This window comes from Equus caballus, unplaced genomic scaffold, assembly GCF_041296265.1.
Source record: "Equus caballus isolate H_3958 breed thoroughbred unplaced genomic scaffold, TB-T2T haplotype1-0000016, whole genome shotgun sequence".
NCBI lineage: Eukaryota > Metazoa > Chordata > Mammalia > Perissodactyla > Equidae > Equus > Equus caballus.
Genome location: NW_027222391.1, coordinates 11171313 through 11196589, shown reverse-complemented (window position 1 = coordinate 11196589; position 25277 = coordinate 11171313). Strand labels below are relative to the sequence as shown.

Sequence of the window (25277 nt, the reverse complement as noted above, 5' to 3'; positions counted from 1 at the left end):
GAACCAGCGCTTTGTTTCACTGATCTTTTCTACTGTTCTTTTTTCTTTTTTGGTTTCAATTTCATTTATTTCTGCTCTGATTTTTATTATTTCCCTCCTTCGGCTGACTTTGGGCCTTTGTTGGTTCTCCATTTTCTAACTGTATTTTAAGATTGCTTATTTTAGATCTTTCTTGTTTTTTTAAGCTGGGCCTGTATTGCTATGAATTTCCCTCATAGGACAACTTTTTCTGCATCCCATATGAGTTGGTATGGTGTATTTTCATTTTCATTTGTCTCCAGATATTTTTTGATTTCTCTTTTAATTTCTTCAATGATCCATTGGTTGTTCAGTAGCATGTTGTTTAGTGTCCACATATTTGTCACTTTCCCAGCTTTTTTCCTGTAGCTGATTTCTAGTCTCATAGCATTTTGGTCAGAAAAGATGCTTGATGTGATTTCAATCTTCTTAAATTTATTGAGGCCTATCTTGTTTCGAAACATATGGTCTGTCCTTAGAATGCTCCATGTGCACTTGAGAAGAATGTGTATTCTGCTATTTTTGGACAGAATGTTCCATATATATCTATTATATAGTCCATCTCGTCTAGTTTTCCATTTAATTCCACTATTTCCTTGTTAACTTTCTGTCTGGATGATCTATCCATCGATGTAAGTAGACTGTTGGGGCCCCCTGCTATTATTATGTTGTTGTTAATATCTCTTTTTAGGTCTGTTAATAGTTGCTTTATGTACTTTGGTACTCCTTTGTTGGGTACACGTATATTTATAAGTGTTATGTCTTCTTGTTGGAGTGTCCCTTTTACCATTATATACTGCCCCTCTTTGTCTCTCATTGCCTTTTTTATCTTGAGGTCTACTGTGTCTGATATAAGTATTGCAATAACTGATTCTTTTGTTTGCCATTAGCTTAGAGTATCATCTTCCGTCCCTTCACTCTGAGCCTGTGTTTGTCTTTAGAGCTAAGAGTGTTTCCTGGAGGCAGCATATTGATGAGTCTTGTTTTTCAATCCATCCCACCACTCTGTCTTTTGATTGGATAATTCAATCCATTTACATTTAGAGTGATTATTTATATATAAGGGCTTAACGCTGCCATTTTATCACTTGTTTTGCAGCTCTGTATTTCCCTTGTTTCTTGTCTTGTGTATTTTGGACTGCCAGTTCAGTTTGGTAGTTCTCTATGATGGTTTTCTCAGTTTTCTCTTTTTTGTGTGTGAGGAAGACTGGCCCTGAGCTAACACCTGTAAGCAATCTTCCTCTTTTTTAGCTTGAGGAAGATTGTTGCTGAGCTAACATCTGTGGCAATCTTCCTCTGTTTTTTGTATGTGGGATGCCAGCACAGCAGGGCTTGATGAGAGATGCATAGGTCTGTGCCTGGGACCTGAAGCTGCAAACCCTGGGTGGCTGAAGCAGAGCATGTGAACTTAACCATTATGCCACTGGGACAGCCCCTCAGTTTTCTTTTTTTCTGTATCATTTGTGTCTCTGTTCTGATTATTTGTTTAGTGGTTACCATCAGGTTTGTATAAAAAATCTCGTAGATGAGATATACCATTTTCTGATAGCCTCTTATTTCCTTGGTCTAAGCCAGTTCCATCCCTTTCCTCTTCCTCTGATTTGTTGGTCATAACACATTCTGTTTTGTGTTGTGATTTTGTGGTTAAAATCACAAGATTATAGTTATTTTTGATGTTTTCCTTCCCTTTACCTTTCATGTCATAATTAAGTTTTTGCTAACCTCTTCTGGTAGAGAGCTGCAATTTTCTGACTTTGGCTGCCTATTTATCTCCTTGCTCAAGGCTTTGTGAACTCTTTTTTTTCTTTTTCAGGTATGAAGGTCTTCTTGAGCATTTCCTGTTTGGGGTGTCTTGTGGCGATGAACTACCTCAGCTTTTGTTTATGTGGGAAGGTTTGTATTTCTCCACCATATCTGTAGGATATTTTTCCCTGGATAGAGTATTCTCGGCTGAAGGTTTTTGTCTTTCAGAATTTTGAATATCTCATTCTACCTTCTCGTAGCCTGTAAAGATTGTGCTGAGAAATCTCCTGAAAGTTTGATATGGTCTTTGTAAGTTATTTTCTTCTGCCTTGCTGCCTTTAAAAATATTTCTTCTTTGTCACTGACTTTTGCCAGTTTTACTACTCTATGCCTTGGAGTAGGTCTTTTTACATTGATGTAATCAGAAGTTCTGTTAGCGTCTTTTACTTGTAATTCCAGCTCCTTTTCCAGGTTTGAACAGACTTTCTGCTCCTTTCTCCCTCCCTTCTCCCTCTATAATACCCGTAGTTTTTATGTTGCATTTCCTAATTGAATCAGATATTTCTCAGAGAATTTCTTCGGTTCTTTTTAGTCTTAATTCTCTCTCCTCCTCCATCTGAAGCCTTTCTATATTTCGGTCCTCCAGATTGCTAATTCCGTCTTCCATAACGTCAGCTCTGTAATTCAGGGTATCCAGATTTTTCTTTATCTCATTGTGTTTTTCATCTCCAACATTTCTGATTGGTTTCTCTTTGTAGGGTCAATCTCTTTTGTGAAGTATTCCCTCTGTTTATTAATTTTATTCCTGATTTAATTGAACTATCTGAATTTTCTTGTAACTCGTTGAGTTTTTTAATGTTAGCTATTTTGAATTCTCTGTCGTTTACATTGTAAATTTGTGTGCCTTCAGGATTGATTTCTAGGTGCTTTTCATTTTCCTTCTGGTCTGGACTATTAATATATTTCTTCATACTATTTGATGGGGTTGGTTTGTGCCTTCACATAGATAGTATCTGGTTGCAGATTCCACCTGCCACCACTGGAGGAGGTTCAGGAGCTGTGTATTCTGAGCCTGCTGTGATCCCTGGTGTCTGTGCTTGTCCTTTGGAATCTATGCTGACAGGACCCATCTGCGATTGCCTGCTTGTAGCTGCTGCTTTGCTAATGTACGCACAGGCACTCTAGACGGGGTCCCTTGCCCTGGCTGACTGGCTGAGCTTGTGAGCCCAGCAGGGGGAGGGGCACTTCTTTTGCATGTGCCATCCCGTGGGTGTTCTCTGTTTGCCCTCGCTGTCTGTCCTCCTGGCGTGCTGGCTTCATGAAGACAACCCCACAATAGCTTAGCCTCCTCTGTGGAGCTTTCCTATGGGATGTGAGGGAACTTGGAGAGCGAAGGCATTCCTACAGAGTCTCCCCCCAGGCCCCTCTTTTCTCAGAGCTGTGCATGGTCCTGTGCCCTAGGTCATTGCTGGGGAGGGAGAGGAGATCCCCTTACTTCCTCCTCCTTCCTCCTGGGGGGTCCAGCACCTCCACCTTCAGGCATTTGGCTGCATGGGTCTCTCAGATGTCTTTTGTGTTGTGTGCCTGTCCTCTGTTGGTTTATGAATGTCCTTTTCATTCTTTCTTAGGGAGGAGAGTCTAAGGGAAGAGCTCACTCCGCCGTGATGCTGATGTCATGCCTGGTCATTCTATTTTTAAGTTTTTGAGGAATCTCTGTACTATTTTCCACAGTGGCTGCACCAATTTACATTCCCACCAGCAGTGTATGAGGGCTCCCTTTTCTCCACATCCTCTCCAACACTTCTGTTTTCTTTGTAAAGATTGGCACCTGAGCTAACATCTGTTGTCTATCTTTTTTTCCTTCTTGTTCTCCCAAAACCCTCCCAGTACATAGTTGTATATTCTAGTTGTATATCCTGGCTGTGCTATGTGGGATGCCACCTCAGCATGGCTTGATGAGTGGTGCCGTGTCCAGGCCCAGGATCCAAACCGGCAAGACCCTGGGCTGCTGAAGTGAGTAGCGCACACGAACTTAACCACTCGGCCATGGCACTGGCCCCTCTCCAACACTTCTTATTTCTTGTCTTTTTAGTAATAGCCATTCTGATGGGCATGAGGTGATATCTCATTGTGGTTTTGATTTGTATTTATCTAATAATTAGTGATGTTGAACATCTTTTCATGTGCCTGTTGGCCATCTGTATATCTTTGGGAAAATGTCTGTTCAAATCCTCTGCCCATTTCTTGACTAAGTTTGTTCTTTTGTTGTTGAGTTCTTTATATATTTTGGATAGCAACCCCTTATTGGATAAATGATTCGCAGATATCTTCTTCCAATTGCTAGGTTGTCTTTTCATTGTATTGATGTTTCCTTAGCCATACAGACGCTTTTTAGTTTGATGTAGTCCCATTAGCTTATTTTTTCTTTTGTTTCCCTTTCCTGAGGAGACATATTCAAAAAGACACTGCTAAGAATGATAGCAAAGAGCTTACTGCCTATGTTTTCTTCTTTGGAGTTTTATGGTTTCAGGTATTACATTCAAGTCTTTAATCCATTTTGAGTTAATTTTTGTGCATGGTGTAAGATAATGGTCTACTTTCATTCTTTTGTGTGCGGCTGTCCGTTTTCCCAACAGTGTTTATTGAAGAGACTTTCCCTTCTCCATTGTATGTTCTTAGCTCCTTTGTTGAAAATTGGCTGTTCCTAAATGTATGGGTTTATTTCTTGGCTATCAATTCTGTTCCATTGATCTGTGTCTGCTTTTCTGCCAGTATCGTGCTGTTTTGATTAATACAGCTTTGTAGTATACTTTGAAATTAGGGAATGTGATGCCTCCACCTTTGTTCTTTTTTCTCTGGAGTGCTGTGGCTCTTTGGGGACTTTTGTTGTTTCCAGTAAATTTTAGAATTCTTCTTTCTATTTCTGTGAAAAATGTCATTGGGGTTTTGATAGGGATTACGTTGAATCTGCAGATTGCTTTAAGTAACATGGACTTTTTCACTATGTTGATTCTTCTAATCCATGAGCACAGAATATCCTTCTGTTTCTTTATGTCTTCTTTAATTTCTTTCAACAATGTCTTATAGTCTTCAGTGTATAGGTCTTTCACCTCATTGGTTAAATTTATTCCTACCCACTTAATTCTTTTTGTGATTGTAAATAGGATTGTATTCTTGATTTTTTATTTCTGCTCGTTTGTTTTTAGTTTTTTGATGGATTCTTTAGCGTTTTCTATATGTAAAATCTCATCATCCACAAGTAGTGACAGTTTTACTTCTTCCTTTCCAGTTTGAATATGTTTTATTTATTTTTCTTACTTGATTGCTCTGGCTAGGACTAAGAAGGGTGAGCGTGGGCATCCTTGTCTTGTTCCTGCTCTTAGAGGGATAGCTATCAGTTTACACCATTGAGTATAATGTTAGCTGTTGGTTTGTCATATATGGCCTTTATTATGTTGAGGTACTTTCCTTCTATAATTATTTTATTGAGAGTTATTATCATAAATATGTGGTGAATCTTGTCAAATTCTTTCTCTGCGTCTGTTGAGATGATCATGTGATTTTTATTCTTCATTTTGTTAATGTAGTTTATAACATTGATAAAGAATACTGTTGTAATCCTTTGTATTTCTGTTATATTGCTTGTGATTTCTTCTCTGATTTTATTTATTTGAGGCTTCTCTCTTTTTGTCTTATTCTACCTAAAGGTTTGTCAATTTTGTTTATATTTTCAAAGAACTAGCTCTTAGTTTCGCTGATCTTTTCTATTTTCTTTTTACTCTCCATGTCATTTATTTCAGCTCTGATTTCTAGTAGTTCCTTTGTTCTCCTGACTTTGGGCTCTTCATTTTTCTTCTTTTCTGATTCTGTTGGATGTATTGTTAGATTGTTTATTTGAGATTTTTCCTGTCTCACAAGGTAGGCCTGTGTTGCTAGGAACTTCCCTCTTAGTACTGCTTTTGCTGTATCCAATAGATTTTGGTACACTGTATTTTCCTTTTCATTTGCCTCCAGATATTTTTCCATTTCTCCTTTAATTTTGTTGTTGTTCCAATAGTTAATGAATAGCACGTTGTTTAGGCTCCACATATTTGTGACTTTTCCAGCTTTCTCCTTGTGGTTGATTTCTAGTTTCATACCATTGTGGTTGGAAAAGATGCTTGATATCTTTTCAGTCTTCTTAAGTTTATTGGGAGTTGTTTTGTTTCCCAACAAACAGTGGATCTTTGAGAATGTTTCATGTGTACTTGAGAGAAAATGTATATCCTGCTGCTTTTGGGTTGAATATTATATATGTATCTGTTCAATTCATCTGGTCTAGTGTTTCATTGAAGATCAACGTTTCTTTGTTGATTTTTCTCTCTAGAAGACCTATCCATTGATGTAAGTGGGGTATTAAAGTTCCCTACTCTTATGGTGTTGCTGTCAGTTTCTCCCTTTAGATCTGTTAATAGTTGTTTTATAGACTTTGGTGCTTCTACGTTAGGTGCATATATATTAATAAATGTTATGTCTTCTTGATGGATTATCCCCTTTATCATTATATAATGCCCATCTTTGTCTCTTGTCTTTTTTGGCTTGCAGTCTATTTCGTCTGATAGAATTATGGCTACACTCACTTTCTTTTGGTTGTCATTTGGTCGGAGTATCATCTTCCACCCCTTCACTCTGAGCCTATGTTTTTCTTTAGAGCTGAGATGGGTCTCCTGGAGGCAGCACATTTTTGGGTCTTTTTCTTAACCTGTCCAGCCTCTCTGTCTTTTCATTGGTGCATTCAATCCATTTACATTTAGGATGATTATGGATATATAGGGACTTACTATTGCCATTTTATCTTTTGTTTTATGGTTGCTCTATATTTCCTTTGTTTCTTTTTCCTTGTGTTTCTCACTACAATTTCAGCTTGACGGTTTTTGGTGATGTGTTTTTTCAGTTTCCTCTTTTTTTATGTTTCGTGACTCTGCCTTAATTTTTGTTTTGTGGTTACCATGAGGTTTGTATAAAAGGTCTCACAGATGAGATAGTTCTTTTTCTGCTGATGGCATTTTTGCTTCATTTGACTAGGCAAGTTCTGTCCTTTTCTTCTTCCCTTGCTATTTTTGTTGTCAAAATTCTTTCTTTCTGTATTGTGAATTTGTTACCAAATTGGAATGGTTAATGTTATTTTTAATGCTTTCTTTCCCTTTAACCTTTGCATCATAATTGTTTACTAACATGTTCTGATACAGAGTTGCAGTTTTCTGATTTTATCTATTTATCAACTTGTTTAAAGCTTTGTATCCTTTGCCTTTTCATTTCAGACAGGAGAGCTCTTTTTGACATTTCTTATAAGGCAGGTCTAGTGGCGATGGACTCCCTCAGTTTTTGTTTCTTCCTCACACTTTATTTGTCAGCTGCAGCAGTGGACCCCCAGCTGTCGCAGCACCCAAGGACACAGAGCTGATTATTACAGTGTTGATTAATACAGTCCCTAACTAGCTCTCAAATACTTGTACTTTTCTGCATCCTTTCTGAAACCACCCTAGTCGAAGTAAGCAACTAAGTAACTGGATGACTTTAATGACCTCATGTCTCTGATCCTCAATTTCTTGGTTTGTGAAATGAGGCAGTTAGAAGGAACACCAAGTTTCTTCCTTCTCTATATTCTGTGATTATCAGAATCTACAACTATGGAGAGACTCAGGGAAAAATCAATTCCAATGTTTTGGGAAACCATCTCACTTTCTCCATTTAAATTAACTCTTGGGGTGACTGAGATTGTGCCTCATATCCTCTCATAGCACTGCTCGTAAGGACAGTCTCAGAATCTTCAAGACAACTTAAAAGAAGGCCCTTTCTCTTAAATAGGAATCTGCCTTATGCCATGTTTTGAGCTGTAGAAAATATTTTAGAATGAGATTCTAGTGTTGGTAACAAATTTATCTACATTGCTAATTCATCTGAAAGCTCCTATTCTTGAAAATGTCCCATGTGGGGGTAAAGAAGTTCCATGTAAAGGTTTAGTCCATTTTTGTTGACAATCTCTTGAGTGGATGTTAAAAACCTGGATAACAGGATAATGTTCATGGAGATTGGGGGGAGGGACAGTGATGAATGAGTTTGGTTGACTTTCAGCAGTAGTAAGGTCAAAATGAAAGCATTATAAAAGAAGAGTAGAGATTTAGGTCAGGGCTTTCTATGAAAAACAAGTAAAAACCATAAGCAGATGGAAAAAGTTTAAGTGACACAGTATGGCAGATTCCACTGATGAGTTTAATAGGCAGCCATTTTAGTGGCACAGAGAGTAGACTGATTCAAGGGACAAGAACCAAAAAGCAAGGGGTCCCATCCTGCCCTGAGGATTATTTTGTTCTGAAGTGTGTTAGCCCAGCTGAGTGAAGACCTGGGGAGGATGTCGTAGATCCTCTAAAAGGGGCATCCATCAGCTGCAGGAAGATGTGCCATCTCTCCCCAAAGCTCATTAGCAGATTGGAAGTGGCATGCTGCATTACTCTGATTAGCATTAATTTTATAATTCTAGGCATAGAACTTTCCTCCACATGAGTCAGCCTTCACACAAAAACACAGACGCACATGGTGTGGATAAAACACAAGTAACCTTACTGCTGCTTCCCATCTTCCAAGGACCCAGTGGGAAGTAAAACGTGGTTCCCTAGCAAAGAGGGGAGTTAAGGGCTGGAGTTTTCCAGCTCTCCAAGCTGGGTGCAGGTCCCACAAATCGGGGAGAAGTGCAATGCCATCTTTCTGGCAGACCAAGACTTTGGGAAAACTGGGTCCTTCTGATCTGGTTAGGGAAGACGCAGTACTTCCAACAGCCACTGCAGCAAGGCAACAGCAGCATTACAAGTGAGATGAGGAACGTTACCTCAGAGCCTCCCAGGGAGAGAGCATTGAGGCCCCTACCGTTTATTGGGATAACTGGTTCCTGGCCCTTTGGAAAATACCCAGTCATCCCAGGGCTAGACTTCTCAGGAAAAGTAACTTGCCAATCCCTTTAAAATTTGCAGCTAAAACCTATCTACGCTTTTATTTGTTACATATATTGTTGGGGCTTCATTTCAAACTGCTATATTACAAAACTGTGTTTCAGATAACTTTAAATCCATGGCAGTGACTTTCAAATTCTTTTGATGGCAACTCACAAAATAAATCTATAAATTATTTTTTATCGTAAATCAGTATATACGCACACACACCAAAGGAATATAAAAATTTTATGAAACTGTTCTTACCTTTTTACGTGTAATACACTCTAATATTATCTATTCCATTTTGTTTCATTGTTTTTTAAGTGCTTGTCACACTCTCTAGAATTATTTCATAATCCACTAGTTGGTCAGGACCTGCAGTTTGAAAAGCACTATTTTAAAATTATTGCTTCCAGGTACCCTAGCCGGTAGTCTGGTATCCAGATTTTTAAAAGGCTTATTAAAATGCATCATCAAAAAGCAATATTTGCTAAAGGACCCTCAGTCTCTATAAAGAGCACTCTCTTGGGGATTCCAACCACAAGTTACCAGATAAATAACCAGCTTTCCTTTGCAGAACTGAGATGTGAGCTCAACACCAAGTAAAAATGACATAAAATCAGAACAAAGTTGGAAAAGGAGGACCACCTCCAAGTGCAATATGTGGTCCTTCTGGGAAACATGACGCAGCCTAGAGTGAGGTGAGGGGGACAAAACAGAAAAAAAACATTAATGGAGAAAAAATCAAGCTTGTAACTTCTGTCTCCAGGCTTCACAAGGTGCACTTGTACTTCCAACCCTAAGAGACAGAGTGATGTTCAGCATGACTCCATAATCCTGTGGCCTTGAGAACCTCAGCAGACATCAGTTAAGTCATTTAAGGATAACTGCAAATTAAATTAGTTCATCCTAACTCTATATGACTCCACTCATAGGTGGAAGTTAGTATATTGATAAGGAGATCTGATCGGTGGTTACCAGGGAAAAGGGGGGGTGGGGGGAGGGCACAGAGGGGGAAGTGGTGTACCCACAACGTGACTAACAAAAATGTACAACTGAAATCTCACAAGGTTGTAATCTATCATAACATTAATAAAAAAAAATTAGTTCATCCTAATTACGCAAAAATGATAAATTCAAATAAGCAAGGTAATTCAATTCTGAATTAAAAATTTTTTCAATCACTTGACATCTCAAATCAAAGCAAATGGGTAATGTTACCAATTATATCAATTCGACTCTATATTTCAATACATAAACATATGATGAACAATTAAAATTCTTATGTGATATGCATTTAACTTGTTAACATTTATGCTACAGTAGGGAACCACACTCGAGAAACAGGGCCATGTCCTTGAAAACCAAAGAAGGTTATCACAAAAGAGTCTTTGTAAGAATCCAGCAACAGGATGAGTCCCCAAAATCTATTAAATAAACTATCCCACAGGAAAAGTGAGGCAGATCACACTAGTAAAGGCAACACTATGGAAGCTTATGCAATAGTTATCAAGGGAAACATTTGATACATAATAAAAATATTTAGTTTTAGGAAGCAGTATGATAGGCTCTGATATGGTTGCACTTATGAGTACAGGACTTTCATAGGAAGGAAAGAAATGGAAATTCACTGAATGTTTGTGTTTTGTCATGCATCACTAAATACCTTCGATTACATTATAGCATTGGAAACTAGGAAGCAGAAATGTGAAATAACTTGTTGTAGGCCACACAGTAATAAATGACAGAACTAGGACTTAAACTCCATCTTCTAATTACACATCCATTATTCTTGTCACATCAATACCACTTTATCCTGAACTAGTACTCAAAATATGATAGTGCTTAAAATATTTGCTTAAGCATTTCTTAGGATTTCTGATCAAGGTCAATTCAAATTCCAATTTCAAGGCTAATGAATAAGAAAGTGACCTTTAAAAGGAAAAAAATACGTAAAAAATATACATGCATTCCGGGTGGCATCATGAATCTTCAAACTTTCGATATTCTTTGTGTCTCGTGTAAGGATGAAAAAAGTTATCTATTGCTGTATAACAAACCACAACAAAGTAGAGTAGCTTGAAACAGTAACTTATTCTTGTCTCTTATTGTTCTGTGGATTGGCTGGGATTCGCTGGGCAGTTCTTGCTTGGGGTCTCCTAGGAAGTACAGTCAGATGTCAGCTTGGGCTGAAATCCTCTTTGCCTCTATTGTGCTGGATGTCAAGATGGTTCATTTCTGTGTTTGCTGAGGATGCTGGCTGTTATCTTATTCGGGGCTGCCAACTGGAGGGCCTGCATGTGGCCTCTTCATGTGACTTGGGCATCTCTCAAAGTGGTGGCTGGGTTCCAAAAGAAAGCATCCCAAGAGGATATATTCCAAAAGACCAGGCTTCTTACAGCCTAGCCTCAGAAGTCCCAGAAAGTCACCTCCACAGCATCCTATTGGTTGAGCCAGTCACTGAGGCCTAGGGGGAGGGATGTAGACTCCATCTTTTGATATGAGAAGCAGCAGGCAATAAGGGAGGGAGGGAGACTGCCCATCTCACCTTAGTCTTTAGCCTCCCATCTGGCATCTCTACTTTACCCAACTGAGTTAGAAGGGGAAATAGATGATACAACTACAATAACACAAATTATTGTGTGGTGTTTTCTCTATCTCTTTGGCACTCTCTCTTTCTCTGGAAACACAGCACTTCTTGAATGAATGGATAAATGAGTCTCTCCCTTTTCCTCTCTACTCCTTTTTTGCCTCCTCACCTTTCTTTTCTTCTTTTTAACTGCAGATGAAAGGTTAAAAAAAAATGTGTTAAGCAGCAACATACTCTAATTAGTAAATCTTATAGTTAGTTTCTACTCAGATCTCCCATTTCATGTCTACCTGCCCGATTCAGTCATCGTCCTATCAGGGAAGGTGATAAGAATGCAAGCAAAGGAGAGAAGAGAGGGAAAAATGGGAAAGCAAAAGTAGATTATCGAGGGAAGAAGGAAAATATAAATGGGAAGGGAAATAAATCAGGAGCACTGAACACCGTTAAGCCCAAATGGCTGAAAAGACAAAGGGAAAGAAGCAAATTTTTCCCTTATGATGCTGCATCCATCCTTCCTTCCTTTCCAATCCATGGCCGCCATCGCCAGCCTAGTCTAACCTTATTTCTTAATGCCTGAATTTTTGCTATATCATCTTACCTAATCTCCCTGCCTAGTTTTTACCCCTTAGAAATCATCAAAAATGGGGCCAGCCCGGTGGTGTAGTGGTTAAGTTTGTGTGCTCCTCTTTGGCGGCCTGGGGTTTGTAGGTTCCCATTCTGGCACAGACCTATACACTGCTGATCAGGCCATGCTGTGGCAGGCGAGCCACGGATGAAATGGAGGAAGATGGGCACGGATGTTAGCTCAGGGCCAATCTTCCTCCAAGAAAAGAGAAAGAAATAAAATAAAATAGATCATCAAAAACACTCCTTTCCTCATGGTGCTCTCAGTTACAAAAAAAGAAAAGAGAACACTAAATGACTTCTGAAGGATTAAGTCCAATAGAAACATTTTAAGAATTTTCATAATCTGACCTAACTTTCCTTGCCACTCTTGTTTCTCAAGTCTCCCATATGTGAAACTCTTTACTCAGCCAGAGCACTCTACTCAATGTATCCAAATACACAGAAAAATGAGACTAGATCTCACTATTACATCATGAAAAATACAAAACCTGAATCAAGGAAAATAACAGACAACAAAAATATTACATTACAGAAAGCAGTGTGGTGACATTATAAGCTTCTAATTATAGCGCTTATGGTCCAGCTCACTTCTCATGAATACAGCCTTCTCCTTTTGTCTTCTGTCCTTTGCTCTAAGGATCCTATCACCAGGAGCATTCCCCGCCGCTCTCTGCCTTCCTAAATCCTGTCTCATCAGGACCCACAACATTAACTGACTAATTTGGAAGACGTGTGATTAACAGAATCATTCTGGACCTGAAGTCCCTTGTTAACACTACAGCATCAGATTTGATTCTCGATGGACACCAAGTCACTCAAATTCCATCTCAGTTTTTACTCTGTAGATTTGTTCAGTATACAGTTGATTAAAAGACCATTCACCCCAGTTTGGTAGATAATTCAACCAGCCTCCAATCCAAAGTTTGTACAACTTTGATTTGTAGTAATTACAAACAGTAATTACAGAAACAGTTAAAACATTCATTGCTAATATTGTAACTCTTTGGGAACCTGATATAAATGCAGTTTTAAAAAAACAGGATACTTGAAGATAGTAACGTACACCGTGATTAACAAGATTTTGTGGTGAGAGTAGTTTATTGTCAGGTATAATTAAAGCTGTAGATGCTATTCTGAAAGTACAGACTTTAGGGGGCAAGGGAAGAGAGTTTTTGAAGCAAAGTACAAATTAGGAATAATTACAGTGATGGTTATGGAATGTCAACATCCATTTCATCATGATGAGCTCAGTCTCCTTCAAAATTCACTTGAGTCCGGGAAAGCATTAGTGTAAGACAAAAGGCAGCTTTGGGAAAAATACCTTTGAAGTATTAAGGAGTAGAGTGATTGGCAGTCAGCAAACATAAAAATGGACGAAAGAGTAAATGTCTTGATCACCTACGGAAAGTGTACACTTGAAGTATCTTATTAAAAAACCAGTTTTCTTTTTCATGTCCAATGTTGAATGCACCTGCAATTGTTGTTTTTTAATCTATTTTGATCCCCAAACTGGATATAACTAAATGTTTTATGGGAGTCTATAAAGGTGATGAAATTATAAAGAAAAGTAAGTGAAAGATTATCAGACAGGAGAGTGGAGGCTTCTGGGGTGATATCAACATTGTATGATTTGACATGAGTGGTGGGTCTGTGGGTGCTCACTTCATTCTCCTTGTTTATGGTTTATGCGTGTTGCTGTTTACAAAGCAGTTATGTAGAAAATCCGCTGACACTACTACCTTCGACAGTTCATTAGCCCAAGGGTGTCTGTTATGCTTTAACCAGGGCTTTGCTCATGTTCCCTTTTGCCCACATGAAGCCAGTTGTGCATTAAGAGATGACACAAACATCTCTTGAAACAAGAGATTTCTTCTTGTTTTCTAGAAGAAGTAGCGAAGCTGGTCTAGCGCTTGGTGATGTTTCCAAACAGTCCTTTTGTGAATGGCCGTGAGAAGATGTCCTTCTTCAGCCAAGGATGAAGTCTTATACTTTGTATTATTTAAAGTACCTGATGCCATGCTACACAACTAGTGAGTGTGCATCCATCCATCTGACAGATATTTATTGACTCACCTACCAGCTGACTGCCTGGGAAGCCAGAGCAGTTTGCCAACTAATATGGTTAATTGGGATTTGATAAGTGCTATAAAGACACCAGAGATTCAGCAGTTTCTCCCAGCTATGGAACTTATTTTGGCTAATGGATATCACTCCCACTCCCATTTCAATCTTACAAAGGGATGCTAGAAGAGGATTGAGCAGTCAGAAGGTGGAAACTTAATAAAAATTGAAAGTCAGAGACGGGAGGGAATGAAAGCAGCAGAGGAAGAAGGAGGCAGAGACTGGACGGCCAGCAAGGCCTCAGTGCCCTGCACAGTTTAAGCTGAGCCAGGTATTCTTCCTGTTTCCTTGCTTGATCTTTGCTTGATCCTCCCTCTTGCCGACGCCCTCACCTGGAGGAGTCAAGCCCAGCACAGATGCCACTGAGACAGGTCAAAGCCAGGGAAAGGTCCTGGGATCAAAACTTGGCTAAGTATGATCCAAACTTCCAAGCAGTCAGAAGTAGAAAGAGCCAGAAGATAAACCTAACCCATTTTTGAAGGGGTGCCAAAGGTGAAAAGCAGGAAAACCAAAATTACTCATCAAGTCTAAAGGGGGAGCACAGAGCCAGAAGCTGAGAGGAGAAGAGGAGTCAAGCGAGTCAGTGCCAGGTAAAAACAGAAATAGAGAGTTGAAAAAAAAAAAAAAAAACAAAGCAAAGCGAAATGAAGGGTCCAAGACAATAATTGGGAGCATTCCCTGGGGTTTGATAATGGATTTTATGGGTTAGCTTAAGTTAAAAGCAAAAGATGTGAGCAGATACCTTCCTTCCTTCTGACATTATCTCCCACCTTATCAACAGTCCATTGTTACCAAGGCATTAACAACACTTACCAAACAAAGTCTAGAAGCCCTTTGGGCAGTCTTGCTAAGAACCATCTTAGTCTAGACTGATTTGGCCTTGAGGATGACCACATCTCCTCAGGACAGTTCTCCCTGGAGTCCTCCATTGGCTATTTTGGGAAATGACGCACTTGGACAAATGGTCTACCTAAATGAATGGTTCAGGTCTGAGCAGCATGAGACACTGGCAGATAGGAATGCCTCCCTTAGCAGCAGGAAATTCAGCACTTACCATGTCCCATGCGGCATGCTCTCCCAGAATACTTTTAATATGATATCCCAGTGTATTTAACATTTTAAAATTACTCCATTTGGTTAAAATCAATTAGATTTTTTTGAGGATCTTGGTCTTTCTCCAGCCCAGTTTAAACCATAATTTCCTGAAGACTAGGATTATCTCGCCATGTTCTTTTTCACGTCCCCGTCGTTTCTAGTCAAGCCTCAAAACGTGAAGTCTGCACTGTGGGTTCATAGCACCTCAGAGATCATCTCGATTCTCCCCATCCCACAGTGGGAAATTGACCTCAGTGAACGTGGAGTAGAGTGTTTAGTATCAGCCTTAAAATAAGTGTTTTCTTTTTTATTGTCTTTTCTTCCTGTCTGCTTTTCAGAGTAGAAGCAACAGTAATTTAAACTTTTCTACTATGTGACCTACACTCCACAGGTACCTTATAATAGCTGAGCCAGGGCTTAACAAAGGAATTGGGTGTGTGTGGTATTTGTGTGAGCATGTGCTTGTGTGTGTGTGTGTGTGTGTGTGTGTCACAATCTGATTGCCGATGTGGGATGGGAGATGGGAAAGAATGTTTAGGCACTTGTGTATTTATATCAAAGAGATGGTAGGACCCACAAAAAAGAATTCATTTTTTGTGATGCTAATGTTATATTTTGGGGGGAGGTTTTGGGGGAGGAAGATTTGCTTCTAAGGGGTGGACTCATATCTCTGTGTGGGGAGGCTCAGTTATAACGACAACTGAAGTCTCTCCTGGCGTTGGCATATTTCATTCTCGTAGGGAGAAATGCAATGCTCATCCCTCCTCCCTCACACCCCCCACCACTTCCTTGGTGCCCTTCCAAGGTAGGGCCCTTGGTGCTGGCTGCTCATTCCTCCCCCAGGGGTGGCTTTCCAAGGCCAAGAGGGCCAGAGAGGGCTGCTGCCAGAGATGCTTCTGTTCTGGCTCCTTCTCACTCCCCTTCCTGTCTGCTGGGCCTTTTGGTGGCAGCACCTAGTCCTGACGGGGTTAGAGTACCACCCTGGAGCGGATGGTGTGTGCACCAGCAAGCATCCAGTCAATTCATGAGTTATCCTCTGCGTGAGCTGGGCTGTGATGTGCCGTTATCTTCCTGCTCCCATTGTACACTTCACACACCAGCTTTCTCTCCAGACAGTTGTTTGATCACTAACTACTTCGAATATCATGACCATAGGCTCATTTATTTTTTTCTGTTTTAAAGGATGGTGCTGGTGTGCACAGGGAGCAGCCACGTCAATTTACACATTTGCCAAGGTATCCGATTGTGAGCTGCCTATCAAGGTGCTGACTTTAATAAAAGCTTATTACCATGAGCATTATTTAGCATTTATGTGGCTCCTCACAATTGTTTACCCATTATTTCTCAGCGCTCCCCTGTCCAGGTGATCAGTGTTAGCAACCCGCATTGTAGAGGCAATAAATCCGGGGTCCTGGAGAGGTTTTAGTAATATCCCTAAAAGGACACAAAGTGAATAACCACAGAACAGTGACTTTCCTGGAACCCCTTGAAACTGGCCTGGACCCCTCTCCCTCTAGCATACTTGGCGAGTTCACTCATTCCACCATCTGGTTTGCAGACCTGCACAGGGTGGGCTCTTCTCACAGATTGCAGCTCCGATACCCTGAGGCCTTCCCTGGCAACCTTATCTACAACAGCATCCCTTCCCCAAGGCTCTATCACATTCCTGTGTTTATGGACTCCACAGAGCTTAGTGCCACCTGAAGTTATCTCGTTTATGTGAAGTTGTGTGTCTTTGTGTTTGTTGTCTGTCTGCACCATTCAGGAAGGTCATCACTATGAAAATAGCAGTCTTGCCTGGGTTGTTCATGCTGTGTCCATCCTCTTTGTTGAAAGCACCTGTCATTACAGTAGGCACTCAGTAATGCTTGTTGAGAGAATGACAAAGACAGACCCTGTAAATACTGTTACTCACACGTCATTTTCTTTGCCTTTTCATCTCTTTCTGGATTTTCTGGCCATAGTCACACATACAGTCAGTTATTCTCAATTACGCTGGAGCTAATGATCCAGGCTGTGGATGGCCCAGGTCCTTGGCTTCCTTCCCTCTCTGGCTTCCTCTCCTCTGGAGATTCCTCCAGATCTTTCGGTCTTTTCTGGCCTTAGTTGAGAGGGGTCGAGAGGAGAGTAGGGCAATGAAAGTCCTATTAGACAATTTTGCAAGTTCTAATAGCTTTTGACAGGTACAAAGTTGAAATTATTGATCTGAAGATTTATTTTTTACCTTATTTGTGGATTTAAAAAAATGCATCTGTTTTATATATGCAGTACAGTGAAAAGTGCTTTGAAGAAGTTAAAAACACTGGATAAATGTAAGAGAGAATTATGTATGTATGTAGTCCCATTAACCTTGGTAATTGAGACTTGGTTGTAGATTTAAAATATAATTAGTTTTGATAGAACAGTAGCTCACACTTTTCTAATGGGTAGAGCCAGACGAGGCTTAGAAAACGTACCTTTGGTAGATTTTATTTTTGAGCCATCAAATCAAGACAAAGCTTACAATTCCTTCAGAGGCTAAAAGGGTGGCAGTAGTCGTGATTTCTCATCAACAAGTAAGAATAGGCAAATGGTCTTAAACGATTGAGTTTTCTTGCTTCAAATTTCAGGACAATGAGAATACAGTTTCCTCCGAAAAAATCTTAGGCTGATCTTGGAAGAAAGACCCCCTGGATCATCTAAAAATAAAGTTTTCTATTTAAAGGTTGGTTTTAATGTTCATTATAGCCCTATGTGCTACCAGAAAATGGTTTGCCTTTTTGTTTTAAACATAAGGAATCAATGTAACGCCTTATACCTGATAACCTGTGCTGTTGTATTTGGTCCTCCCTACAACTCTGTCCATAGATATTATTGTTGCCACTTTATAGATGAAAAAACGGAAGCAAAACCATTAAGTGCCTTCCCCAAGGTCTTAAAAGAAGTCACCAAGAAGGTGGTGTGGCTCAAGTCTCCTGACTCCAGTTTACTATTTCCCACAATAATGTTGGAAAACCACATTGGAACGGGAAGACTCATTCCAAGTACTGCTGTCACACCAGCAAGCTTCAAAGGTCAGGCAGATATTTTACTTTACGGTTAAATTGGCCACGTTTGCTCAGTGTGTGCTATATCCCAGGCCCTGTGCTTTGCCCTGGGAGGATTCTGGGAAAGTAAAAGACGGATTAGACTTTTCTGGCTCTTACAAGCTGGTGGGAATGGGAGACACATACATACAAACGTGGAAGGGCAAGGGGGACAGTGCACTAAGAGAGATACACAGCTCTGTGGGAGCAGGGGAGGAGCAGTCTCTGAACACGTTCCAGGAAAGGAGTCACCTTCCATGCCAAGATGAACTTTGCATGAATAAAGATTTAAGTGAGGAAAGATTGAGAAGAGTGAAGAGGGGAATGGGGTGTCGACCAAATTTCATCCACCTGCAATTTTACTTACTCAAATTTTATCTACCACGGCAAGAAGTTAGTGTCTAATATTTTAAAATTACTTTTAAATACAAGTATTTGCGTATTAGTTATATAAATAGAGGTAAACACCAGAACAACTGTGATAGAAACGGCTCAAGTGGTTTCCATGGGGAATGGAACTGGGGGGATAGGAAGGATTGGGGTTGTGAGGTGGGGGAGGGCCTGCCGTGGTTCTTTATAAAGCCTTCAGTACTATTTGGTTTTAAAGGCACAGGTATGGATTCCTTAGATAAATATTAATTTTTAAGTGAGCCTTAAAGAATGAGTAAGGTTTCTCCAAGGAGAGGGAGGAGGTGGGTATTTATAGCAGAGGACCCAACATTAACAGAGAGAGGCGGCAGGAGAGCAGAGGGAAGAGCAGGTGACCCATTAGGATGACTGTGGAACACACCTCCCTGCGTGGGGACACCTGAGCTGGTGCTTGATTGCAGAAGGCCTTGGATAGAAGGGCGCGCACAGACACACACACACACACACACACACACACTCATGTGGTTGTCGGCAGGAAAGCAATAAAGGGTATTGGGCAAAGGGGTGATATGCTCAGAACTGAGCTTTACGTACAGCAGTGGTTCTCACCTTGGAGATTACCTTGCTTGTTAAAATTGCTGGGCCCCACATCAAAGTTTCTTCTTGAGTAGGTCCAGAGTGAGGCCCGAGAATCTGCATTTCTAATAAGTTCCCAGGCAATGCTAATGCTGCTGGTCTGGGAACCACAATTTGAGAAGCAATAATAGAGTAATCTGGCAACAAGGAGAAGTCGAGACTAGAGTAGTGGGAGAATGAAGGTCAAGGGACTGTTCCACTAGGACAGAGCAGAAGGAATGGGGCCCTGATGGTTAGTGACGGTGAGAAAGTCCAGAACAGCAATCAAGAAAACAGACTGACGGCTTCAAAGGATAGAGGACCATTGGGCCATGTTCTGGGTCACACCAAATCACAAATCACTGTTAAATCTCCAGTGCTTGGGCCAAGTATGCCAAGAAGCACCTGAAATTCATTTTTAAAGCAGCAATCCTGTCTAGAAATTAAGCTGTGAGTTTTGCCTTACTTTCCCTTTCTTCCCCATCTCTAACCTCATTCTAGTGCAATTTAGGTTACAAAAGCATCTTCCAGGGAGAGCATTCATATCTGCACGTGGTCAGAAAGTGTATCTGTCTGTATATATAAAATCGTATTAAAGCTGGTTTCCTTATTATTTCATTTTAGAACATCCCTGTAGCTAAATGGTGTTCAAAGTAAACATGGAGAACAGAAAGCATCCATCTCTACCTAGTGGGGCAAAAAATGACTGAATTCCCATACCATATAAATACCCCATGAAAAGACAGAGGAATCCTTGATCCACCCAACATTCACTGAGTATCTGCCTTGTGGCAAGCACTGCGGATGTGCTTGGATACAAAGATAAATAAAACGTGGGCTCCACTCCCAGCAGTTCAACATCTAGCCGTCTTTGTCCCATGCTCTTAAATCTTGCTAAGGCTTGGGTTTTGTTTGTAATAGAAATTCTAAAGCAGGGACAGAAGAAGTTATCTTTTCTAAATTGCCCACCTCTGTTGTCTAATTATTCCACTGAGGAAAACACTTGGTCCTGGATTACTTCGCTGAGCTCAGATATGTTTTGCTGACACACAGAGTCTGGGCAGCATCCAGCCCCCCGTTTACTCCCTGGTCTTTAAGTCTAGTAAGTATTTTATCATTTACACCTTTCGATGTCCAAAGAGAGTGCCGCTCGGGGTTTAACACATGTAATTTCCTTTACTACCTCCCCAAATAACAGGGTCATTTCAGGACCAGGACAGTTTGGCACTGGGACGTGTTTCCCAGAAGTACTAATAGTTCGAGAGAGGAGCAAGTGTCTTCACATCTGCAGGTCTGGGTGCCGAACTTTCTACTGTCGGTGAGAATCATGTCCCAGTGAAAATGTAGAAGTGAACCAACCCTCAAAGGGATAAGGTGACAGGGAGTGGTGTTTACTTGAGTCAGAGAGTAACTGAAAATGACTTCTGCAGCTGGAATAAAACAAAGGGTTGAAGGTCAACTTCCTCTTTGATTTTGGCTAGTCAGCAGTTCAAGCAGCCTTTTCAAATGTTTCGTGTCTGCTGACTTGTCCAACTCTATAAAAGACCCCACATCTTGCACCAACCTGTACCTCTTGGGCACTGGAGCGAAACAAAAGGAAAAATGTTCCGTCTTATTAGAATTAATGAAGTCATGCCACTCACATCCGTCCACGTTACTCCACTTTGGTCACCACCATTGTGGTCCATGCTGACATCATTTCTCTCGTAGATTACTGCAGTGGCCTTCTCACTGGTCTCTCACATCCTGTTTACCCCATCCAAAGCATTCTTCACATTAAATCACTGTAATTCATTAATTCACAGTATTAATTCACAGTAATCTTTTGGAAACTCAAATAATACAACTAAAATCTGAATACCCTACACATATAAAGAAATCCTAACTTAAAAATTTCCCCTGGCTCCCCATTGCTCCAAAGACTTAACTAGTTCATTTGGCCCAGAGAACTCTGCTTAATCGGTGCCTCCCACGCTTTTCCCTCTTCTTGCTGCATCACGTTCCTCCCTCCTCACTCTCCCTGCTCTCATCACCCAGATTCCTCTGCCTGGAACACTTCTCCCTCCCTGCTTTGCCAAGTTGTCTCCTACTCACCTTTTACCTCTTAAGCCTTATCAGCTCCTGAGGGGTGGGTGAGGAAGACCCTCTTCTCCTTGGTTAGGCCAAATCCCCATGTTTTAAACTCCCTTGGCATCGACAACCAGCTCATGAACCCTTCATAGAATGTAACATGGGACATTTACACAATCTCGTATGATTGATTTCTGCCTGATCTCCCCTCTAGACTGTAAGATCCATGAAGGCAGAGACTCTACCTTTTTGCTTACCATTGTATTCCAGAGCCTGGCATAGTGTCTGGCACATGTTAGGTACTAAATAAATTCATTCTGAAGGAAGGAAGAATGAATGAGTGGTAAATTGATACTTCTAAAATAATAAAGAGGAGGCCTAGCATTTTAAATGAGTGATAATAATGGGTAGCACATATTAAACTTCTAGTGTTAGGTAAACACTGTTCAAAACTCTTTACTCATTCATTCCAGTTCCGAGGACCAACCCTATCAGTACACGTCAGTATCTGCACATAATAGATGAGATCTGAGACTCAGGCTACTTGTGCAAGGCCAGGCAGCCAGTGTAAGGTGAAGCCTTAACAGTTGTCAATGTTGTTACTCTATTTATTACTATTCTCACCTTGGTGGAGTTCCTAAGAGTGCCATCGTCAAAGGGGGTGGTGTTGGGCAGGCACAGCCCGCCCCCAGGCCTCTGAGCGCCTTCTCAGGCTGGGCCTGGAGTGAGAGTTTGGGGGCCCAGGGGCTGTGAGGGCCTGCCCACCGTAATGGAAATGGCAGATGGAGGAAAGGATCCTTCAGGCTGGGCAGTGGGGAAGGTCACTCAGGCATCCAGAAACCTTCCTCAGAACCTGTCTTTGAATTAAATCTCAACTCATATCTTCCAGAAGCCTGAGGTGAGATGTCTGGCCGTGTTGCTAGTGCCGTCGCCCTCAAGAAGCCAAACAGGCTCTCAGAGTCTCTCAGGCCCTGCCCCTGGACGTGGCCCCGCCCCAGAGCATGCTGGGCAGGACCTCCCCATAGATCCCTCCCATTGCCAATGTATTCCTCCAGAGGATTCTGAGCTCTGCTTGGTGTTTCCAGCTGTGATGAGGTAAATGTAGTCTTGGTCCTCTGGAAAAGTAGATAATTAAGGCAGATAGTCCACACATGTGAAAGTGGTGTGACTTGGAAAGGGTGGGCAGATCCCAGGTTGGGAGGATTAAGGAAAGCATTGAGGGAAACCTTTCAGTATGGTGGGAAGGAAGGAGGAAAGAAGAGATGGAGGATCTCATTTTGGTTTTGGTTTTGTTTTGTTTTGAAGTTTTTATGAAGAAAAGTTCCCATCTGATGACTTCTCTGTTTCCCTCTGGTGGTCCAGCACATATGATCAATGAGCGAGGAGTGTGGACAAGGTGTAGGAAAGTGGAATTGTTTTGAGAACTTAGGCAAGCGAGTTGACTGAGAAAACAATCACAGAAGCTCCCCCGAGACAGGGCCTCTGTTTGTTGCCTCCACTGGGTGTCCCAAGTGCTTGGAAGAGCGTCTGGCACATGGTAACACAGGAGGAATGACTGGATTCTGAGGCAGTGGTGGAGCTGAGCAACAGATGTAGAACAGAAGTTTATGGGGCACAAACACACTTGTGTGATTTTATCCAAGAGGAAGCAGGCCCTTATTTGAAGGCAGTTCTAAAACAGGCAGAGTTGGATTTTGCTAGACAGGACGAATGAAAGAAGGGGGTAGGCTGTTTAGAGCAGAGCAGTATATTTAGGTTTAGGATTAAGTGATGCCCCATGAAGTTTTCCTTGGAGAGGGAGGAAATGAAGACAAAGGTTGTCAGGTAAGCAGGGGAAAGTATGGAGTGGCTTGTAGTTCCTGAATAGGTTGAGGCATTAGCATGCTGAGGGCAGAAGCTGAGAGGATAAAGGGAGGAATGTCAGACTGTATTTTTTCAGAACACACAAGTGTTGCTGGTGATAAGTTCTAGGATATGGCCATAACTGAACTGGAATGAAGGTAAAGGACTCTAAGATGAGAAGGAGCAGACAGTGAGAGATCAGATCATTGGATGGTCTATCTGCATGGATGTTGGGGCCTCTGATTGATTCCTTCCCCTTTGAGTTCCTTTCCTGTCCACAGAATTGGCATTTCCTCTAACTCTAACCTTCAGTCCATGGCATGACTCTAGACAAGAAGGCAGAAATGGGGTGGTGAGAGAGAGGGTTGAAGTAGACATCCGTTTTGTTTTTGTTTTTATTTTGACACTCAGCATTCACTCACCTTCTAAAAATAGTCCTTCTTTTGCCCTCTGGGGATCTAACCCCGTTGTCAGTTTCAGTCCATGTGAAGTGGAGTTGTTTACCACTAACGCTCTTACTTTAAAGGAGGGCATTGAAGTCAGGCTTGGCCAAAAAGATTGGTCCATGCTTTTGGCAACAGTGATTGGTCAGGGATGGGCATGTGACCCAACAGGAAACAATAAGGCACAGTGGGACTTTTGAAGGGACTAGTGGGAGAAACAACCCATTTTTAGCTGCGCTTTTAGTTTGGAAGATGTAGCTACGAACTTGCCAGACAGACTTACAAGGTAGCCAGTCCAGAATCTAGAGCAGAGAAATGGATAGAAACTGAAACTTGATGACATCAGCTGAGCCCCAATATGAATCCTCCTGCGTGAGGGCAGCCTTACTCCCAGAGCTTTTTCAGGTGCCTGAGTCAACAGATCCTGTTTTTAAAGTCAGTTGAATTGCGCTTGCCATCATTTACATCCAAAGAATCCCTCACAGCGTAAGGGGGCTCTCCATCCCTGGCTCCCTCTTCTGTGCTAGCACTCTGAATATATATTACCTTCTCTGTCCTTCAGGTCGTGCCCTTCTATAAAAGAGGGTAAAGAAACCTACTTCAAAGCATTGTAAAGTTTAAATGGGATAATATACATAAAAAGCATAAATTTGTTTCACAACATTGAAGTACAATAAGCAGTACTTAATTTTTCTAAATTAAATTAAATCTGGCTCAAAGACCCCATTTTCAAGGGTAGGAAGATATACAATAGTAGTCATTAATGGGAGCTTTTTGCCTATTTAGTTAAGTATTCACCATCAAATATGTAGGTAAGAGCCTGTGATCTTGAGTCCATCTTGGTTGCCCCTGGGATTTTCATTGCCCAAGCCCTTCAGGCCCATTGAAAGGCCAGTGGCTGCACAGCCTCTGTGCTAAGTGTGAGCAATGCCGTGTCTTGCGACAGCTCTCAAGATGATGGGGCTTGATGATTAGTCATCTCAGCATCATCACTTCATCCCTTAAAACATTGTGCTGTCTGCTAGAGGACTTCCACACAGAACCCGTCCACCTAAGGGACTCGTGTCTACATCCTGATTCTCAGGGTCTTGGAGCCACTGCTACCTTTAGGCAACTCTCCTTCTCTCACCCCAGCACTTGTGTCAACCCCTATCTCCTCTCTCCTTGGAGCAGCCAGCTAAAGTCTCCTCCCACATGAGGGTCTGGACAGGACTGTACAACAGGTGTCTCACAACTTCTGCTTGGGTTCAGGAAACATGAAAGCCATTAATAACTCCTGAACCCAGAAGCCCAGAACTTCCTGTAAGACAAATGAGGAAAGGTAACTTTTATTCCTTCTGGAATCCCCTCAGGTGGAGGGTAGAAACAGCATTATCCTGCTTCAAATGAAGGTTGCCTCAAGCTGGGCAAGAATCCCTGCAAAGGAAAATTACCTACTCTTGTCAGCCCAACCCCCTCCCACAGTGAAGCATTGCTAAACTTGCATAATACTCAGTTCCTTCTCTACCTCCTGGCCCCCATAGAAGGAAGGAACAGACCCCGAGTCTCCTGGGAGAGATAGGGAGGCAGCCTCCACAGATCTCTGAGCTTCCACTTGGCCTCCCTAAGGAAGACCAAACGTGTCCTTGTGACCCCAGGAAAATAGCCTAAATTAGGCTCTGATCCAGGGCCAATGGAAGTTCCAGAGGAAAGGCCTCAAGAGGAGCCCCGG

General features: G+C 41.4%; 1 protein-coding gene across 50 annotated transcripts in view; it reads left to right on the top strand.

Annotated features, from left to right (window-relative positions):
* LOC138922840 (heparan sulfate glucosamine 3-O-sulfotransferase 4-like) overlaps nucleotides 1-25277 on the top strand; it is a 205028-nt gene that overhangs the window by 13442 nt on the left and 166309 nt on the right. For 19 of the 50 annotated variants that reach the window (XM_070259280.1, XM_070259279.1, XM_070259300.1 and 16 more), the window contains exons 1-5: nucleotides 15774-17866; nucleotides 18010-18215; nucleotides 19836-20313; nucleotides 20410-20529; nucleotides 22171-22376. The gene's annotated coding sequence lies outside the window, so the exon portion shown is untranslated. Of the gene's footprint in view, nucleotides 1-1831; nucleotides 1912-9498; nucleotides 9597-15773; nucleotides 17867-18009; nucleotides 18216-19835; nucleotides 20314-20409; nucleotides 20530-22170; nucleotides 22377-25277 lie in introns of those variants that run through there. The other 31 variants (XM_070259252.1, XM_070259269.1, XM_070259270.1 and 28 more) reach the window with 15 other exon arrangements.